This window comes from Diadema setosum, chromosome 10, assembly GCF_964275005.1.
Source record: "Diadema setosum chromosome 10, eeDiaSeto1, whole genome shotgun sequence".
Taxonomy (NCBI): Eukaryota; Metazoa; Echinodermata; class Echinoidea; order Diadematoida; family Diadematidae; genus Diadema; species Diadema setosum.
Genome location: NC_092694.1, coordinates 36536878 through 36544446, shown reverse-complemented (window position 1 = coordinate 36544446; position 7569 = coordinate 36536878).

The window sequence follows — 7569 nt, the reverse complement described above, 5'->3', positions numbered from 1 at the left end:
TAGCAAGATTATTACACGAAGAAGGTTTGTGATGTCAATGTCTATCAAAAGATATTAGGTAAGATTGAGTGTTTTGAATAACTTGTCATGCCCATCCAGTATTTAAAAAGTTTACTTATGATGAATATTTGTGTTATATTTCTCCTGTGTACTGTAAGTCGTGGATGTGAATTGGAACGATTTAAAGAGTTATTACCATTGTGAAAATGTATGACTGTATGCCAATGTAAGGAGAAGAATTATGGGGATTGAACTGCATTTATCTTTGTCAATAATAGAATTTGCTGACATGTTGTCAATTGTATTTTAAAAGGAAGAATATAATACAGCACGGTCCCCGTACAAATCTTCATATATTACACCTCTTTGCAAAGTTATTATCATTGTCGAAACAAAATATTTTGTTTTGCTTCAATGTAAACATCTATTTCCTCTAAACATAACAACCCAAGAATATTTTGTCATAATAGCGATTTCTTACTTATATCTTATGTTTGCATAAAAGACAGTCTAGTATAGTGCTTCAGAAGCAGTTCATTGACGTTACGCCATCGCGTGGCAGATTTATGATTTTTTTTTGCATAAATTTTGACGCCTGAGGAAAGCTGCACATGACGTAATAACAATAACGTTACTGAAATTTATATAGCCTATGGGCATACTCTTTTCGTCTTATTTTGTCATTTCTTACGTATTCTGCTATAAAGTGCCACCGCGAATGTTTTAAGCTGTGTCATTCAACACACTGTTCAATCAGGATACATTGTGACGTATTTCATGTACTTTTATAAACTATGATAATGCACACAAAATTGTATTTTTCTGTTTGGAAATCATGGTTATATTCAAAGTACCAATTTATACCTTAACTAACATGTTATGTGGAAAAAAAAAGTAACGTGTTTTCTTCAGAGCTGCATGCAGAATTGATATTTGGCACCTCACAGCAAGGTTTTGAGGGGGTGTCACTATTACCACAAGCATTGTCTATAAGCATCGTCTTTTCTCTTTTCAGTGGGTCCCTCCATTTTTCACAAAGTACATTTTGATATTTCACTTTGCTTCATTTTACTTCAGTCCCATTACATTGTATCGTTACTATAGGTTTACAATTATTGTTGTTTATTCTGTTAAATCCACATTGTTTTGTTTACACAATTTCTACCACTAAAGAAAGTGAGATGTATATTCTGTTATTTTTTATTGTCGAAAAACGGAAATGAATTTGAATTGAATTGAATTGAATTGAATAATATGCTTACACAGGGTTGTATCTCAGCGTAGCTTATAGAATGCCGAAGCTAATTCTGTTCGCAGGTAAAGTTTATACAAGAAAAAGACAGCTTTACCAATTGTTGACTGCCATGATGATATTCTGCTATTATAGTCCTACGATATACTCTTATAAAATATATATGCGCTTAAAACAAATTGATATTTTTGGTTTTATATAAACAATTGTTTCCAGTCTGTAATAAACATTGCTAAACTCTTATTGCACTTTCCACCAACCTTACATTGATGTAGTTTCAAAAGGTCTATATACACTGTATTCTCAAATTTCTCGTTAATGTTTTATTTCCCTTGCGTAAGATATCCTTTATAGTTCTATAGGTATGTCTGATACGTGTGATTAGTATAATGCATAAGATATTCTTTGTAGTCATATTATACTTCATATTTTGTATATCAAATCGTTTCGTTCTATTTCATATGGAATATGTATTATCGGACTTGCTTTGCAGTGTATAATTACAATGGCCTTTCTTGGACCTTGTCAGTTACCTCCAGAGTCAAGTAATTATTATAGCTGTATAGTTCATATCACATACAGTCTAAATGATATATTAGCTTGTTTTCCTTCATTTGCTGCAGTGTACCCCGCATGAATACTCAGATGATATTTTAGTATTTCACTAATACGTCACTGATCACACACTACAATAAACAACGAATGACTTGAACACAGTGTAAACGAAAAAACTGCTTAAATATAAACTCTTGGCAATATGATACAGTGATATTAAAATGCGTAGAAAACTTTTCCTCGTATTCGCCCGGAATTTCGAGGCAAAGAAACTACCCTCTAATTGTCAGATCGTAACATTGTTTTGGAAGTTTCATTTGTAGATAATTTGCATACTGATTTTGCATTATGACTGTAATTTTGCAAGTGCAGTGTATACGTTTCCTATATATGTTTTGTCATAGTAATGTTGCAGTGTTATATTTGCAATTTCATCTAACAAGATTATATAGACGACGCTAGAATCTGTATAACTCACACAGCAAATGTTATTATGTAGAGTAGTCCTACTTCGAATATTGTTGCCATGATTTCCTTATAATGAAGCATACTCAAGTATACTTGTAATTCATTTCGCGTGTTCATTCACCGACAGTCAATTCATCATGTATATCTGTATTGTATGTAACGTTATGACGAATTTTTAACTGTAAATTTTCCATGCCATCTTCGTAACGCTAAGATAGTAAAAAATCCATGTTGCATCATGTTTGAGAAACATGTACTATCATTTGCAAAATAAAGCATATTCATAACAAAACAGTGCATTTGAATTGTGTGTAAGTGTGTTTTTTTTTTTGTGAGATAGGGTCTATCTATCGAAAACACCGTAAAATACATTTTGATTTTGAATAGAAATATACATATATATATATACATATATATATATATATATATATGAAGAGTTTGTTTGCAAAAACCGATAAGTCCATATTTGTCAAATGGAGATATTTGCGATAATGAAAAATGAATAATGCGGTCGTGAAAAATAAAGAGAATAATAAGAAAATTTTTGCTTCTTTTGATCATAACTCCAGAAATATACCTTTATTTATGTAGTGACCAATGTATCATTTAAAATGTATTATTTTGTACTTTATGACAGAGACCGTCCTTCAAAATCTTCAAAAATGGACTTATATGATTATTATATAGAATTTTTCATAGAATTATTTATGCATAAATATGATTATTATTTCATTACGTGTGTATACATCGCTATATACATTTCTTGTTTATACCTTATACTTTGTGTATTCAAATGTACATATTCTTATAATTACAACATTAACAGGAAAGAAAATAGAGGCAAAACATGGTAAGTAGTTTGATCGCGAAACGGGTTAAAGGGATCGTATAGTTTTGGTTGAGAGTTAATTTCAGGTTTCTAACATTTTTTGGTGAGATAATGAGAAACCTCTTATGAAATATGAAAGAGCATGTAATTCTATAAGGAATTCTACGTTTATTTGATGAAAATTGGTTTGAAATGGCTGAGATATCAAAAAAAGAGCGATTCTAATAAAGTGTGGGACCCACACTTTATTACGATTGCTTTGTTTTACTTTGTTTTTGGATGTTTCAGTTATTCTAAATCCGATTTTCATTAAATAAACTTTGAATTCCTCTTAAAATGGTATGCTCTGTACTATACCATAAGTGTTTTCTTAGTATCTCGCAAAAAGTTAAAAGCCCATTTCTCATCTCCACCAATACTGTACCATCCCTTTAAGTACCATCTGTAGATATAGTAATCCCATCATCACAGAGAGTAAAATAAATCATATCCGATGGTTCTTCATTTTGTTACATTAACTACAGGTGTATTCTTGACGTTATGACAATAAAAAAATAATATCGTATTATTCTCTCTGGGTTTTTGCTAGCAGCTTCCATCGCATAAAATGGCAATTGTATGTCAAATCAACACGAATGGACTTCACTCGTTTTACAATTGATAACACTCTTGTACTTGTCAGACCCATCATAGCACAAGTTCACCTTCATATACATGTGGATTTAGATACTGCAGCAATATAAGTGGAACACATCAGTGAAAGTTTGAGGAAAATTGGACAATCCGCTCAAAAGTTATGAATTTTTAAAGTTTCTGTGCAGTCACTGCTGGATGAGAAGACTACTGCAGTTAATGATGTCGCGTGCGTACAACGATAAGGAAAATATAAAGAGAATTCCACAAAATTTCATTTTTTGAAAAAAGTACACATTCCCTCAACTTGTAACTGATATATGTTAAGGGTAATATTACTCCCCCTGCCTTCTGAACGAGGCAAGTCATGTGCTCTTCTACTATGCGAGAAAAGTGAAAATAATAATCTATTATGTTGAATTTTCTTTATAGTTTCTTTACATGGTTGTACACATCACAAGCTGTAGTAGTCTTCACATCCAGCGATCGCGGACCTGAAACTTCCAAAATTCATAACTTTTGAACGGATTGTCCAATTTTCCTCAAACTTTCACCTATGTGTTCTAGTAATATTGCTGCATTCTCTCAATCGTCATGTTTATGTAGGTGGACTTGTCCTTTAAAAGTCCCAGGATCTTCTCCCAATCCCCCATACCTTCTTGACCCCCACCCCCTTCCTCAAAGGAAAATACACCGTATCATCATGGCTATGTTTATGTTTACGATCTAGTAGAAATCGAAGGTCTTGTGGTAAAAGATCAGTACAAGCAAAATGAAAAACACACGGCATGTGCACTTAAAAAAGAGATACAAAACTTTTTTCCTCAATAAATCAAACATTGCTCGTTGAAATGGAGTAAATAGACCATTTTCCATATAATTTTCATAATTTTCAATTTTCCATATTCTTATATTTAGATAATCGATGCTTCGGCGTTATACGTTTTATAATCACGTGAAACTAAAGCGTTATCAAAATTCAACTGATAACTTAAAGTTTGTTAGGGATTAAACTTACTTTGAATCAACTGTCGTTAAATAGCACCACGAGAGTAGATTTCTTTTTTTTTTCTTTTTTTCTTTTTTTTTTTTACTGAATTAGCTATACCCACCTAATTATGATGACGCCCAGTAAGTCAAAGACTTGTAGAGGACCATTCACGAGATCCAATCCTCAGCCTGAAGAGTTTCATGTGCAGCTGCTGTAGGTTACAGTTCGTTATTCCGAAGGTTCTTTAGTCCGAAGGTTCGTTCTTCCGAAGGTTCGTTATTCCGAAGATTCGTTATTCCGAAGGTTCGTTAATCCAAAAATGTGATAAGGTTTGTTATTCCCAAGGTTCATTAATCCGAAAATGAAATAAGGTTCGTTATTCCGAAGGCTCGTTAATCCGAAAATGACACAAAGCTCGTTATTCCGAAGGTTCGTTACGGACCCTATTTCATTTCGGATCAACGAACCTTCGGAACAAAGAACGCTATTTCATTTTCGGATTAACGAGTCTTCGGAATAACGAACCTTCGGAATAACGCCACAAATGTTCGTATTAACGAACCCCTTTTCATTTTCGGATTAACGAACCTCTAGGTATACGGAATTTGTGTGTTTCGGATTAACGAACCTTCGGAATAACGAACAGCACCCGCTGTTGTCTATGCGGTGACACGATATTAAATATTGCTCTTGCGACAATTGCTCCGGTCTTCTTTTCTCCAAGGACTTAATAGGGTTGTGATAGGGTTTTATAGGTTTATCTTGATGTGAGAATTACAGTAGTGTTTCCTGGTTATGTTTGTAGTTAAAAACTATATTTGGCTTAGCGTGCAGATAAAAAATTCGTATTTCATGGGAGCATAGATTATTGTTTGCAGGAGCAAAATAATGTTACGGAACCGCTGCTGTATCCATACACGGGATGGTCATTTGTAAATTCATGATGATTCTGTTTCCAGTGACTATTGAGCTTAGCCTTGAACGCGTTTAAAACAGTTACTGATGTTGCCTCGACAGTATCAGCACGTCAAACTTTAGGCTATTTCAAAAATTCAGTGCTCTCAGGCTGAAAAAATGTACCTCTACAACACAAACTTATGACCGCATTTATGATCATTGATAACAGAGAGAACAAGTGAAGAGTTTGTTTGCAAAAACCGATAAGTCCATTTTTGAAGATTTTGAAAGTACGGTCTCTGTCATAAAGCACAAAATAATACCTTATAAATGATATAGGGTCCTATTGGTCACTAAAGGTATATCCATTTTTAAAGTTATGGTCAAAAGAGACAAAAATTTTCTTAGTATTCTCTTTGTTTTTCTTGACCTTTAATCGCAAATATCTCCATTTGGCAAATATGGACTTATCGGTTTTTGCGAACAAACTCTTCAAGTTGATCAAAATCTTCCATTAAAAAAAAAAAAAGCAAAATCTTGAAGACTTGAATCGTCTATACTCTATAGGGATTTAGACTCCCCAAAGACTATGAGTCTCTCATTGAATATGACAATAAAACTTTAGATAATAACTAAGTCGCTCCCTCTGAACCAATTTTATTTTTTATTAATTTTTTTAGCTTTGTTGTTTTTCATTGCATCACTCTTTGTATGTTCATTCCAGGGCCGGCGCAGCCGTGGGGGCCGTGGGGCCTCGGGCCCCCACACTTTTTGTGCACCATACAAAGGAATACATAAGGTGTCATCACTTTGGGCCCCCACACTTTTTTCAACTCGGAAGTACGTAAGTGGCACTAACATAGAAATAGATAGAGATCTTGAAGTATGGCAGCGGTAAGGTTATGTGTTTTCTCTGAAGACCTTTTTTTTTTTTTTTTTTTTTTTTTTTTTTTTTTTTTATAACACCCGGAAATGGGAGGGGAGAGATGAGCTGAGGACCGTTTTTTTTTTTTTTTTTTTTTTTTTTGGGGGGGGGGGGAGGGGTTTGGTTTTTTTTTTTTTTTTGGTTTTTGGTTTTGGGTTTTTTTTGTTTTGTTTTTTTTTGTTTTGTTTTTTTTTTTGCTTGTTAGCTCTTTAAACCCGCCACACTTTTGAAAACACTGCGCCGGCCCTGCATTCCAGACACAAGGGTAGGCCTAATATTCCGAGAGCGGTCTGACATAGATCCTTTAAATAGGCCTATGATAAAGACGGGTGCTGTTCGTTATTCCGAAGGTTCGCTATTCCGAAGGTTCGTTATTCCGAAAGGTCGTTAATCCGAAACACGCAAATTCCCTATACCTAGAGGTTCGTTAATCCGAAAATGAAAAAGGGTTCGTTAATCCGAAAATATGTGGCGTTATTCCGAATGTTCGTTACTCCGAAGATTGGTTAATCCGAAAATGAAATTCGGAACAATGAACCTTCGGAATAACGAATCTTTATAGGAATAACGAGCTGTAACCGATAAAGACAATACTTCTCTAGTCAAGTGAGTAAAAATCCCTTTGATCGGAACAAGTTCATTGTACTTTATCTGCTTTGGCATCGATTTTGTGCACATGAAGAGTAAATTGAGGTTAGGAGAAAAATACATCCCAAGATCCTTTTCCTCTTTGACTGTTTCAATAACCTAAAGATTATCATTATCCTCATTTGAATGCATCTGGCATTGATACCGAGGGTTTTTATCGCCATAGTAGTTCATGTAGTTCCACCAAAGAAGCCTCACCTCGGACGATGACCCTTTGTATGAGTGGGTGACTATGTGTGAATTTCTGCATGTGTATTTTTCTTCAGAAAGATCCCCCCTCCCAAGCTTGGGGAAAAATAAAAAGAGGATGGAAAACCAGTGAAAAGTTTTTTAATACATGTTCTTTGCTGTTACTAGTAAGTCACTGTAAA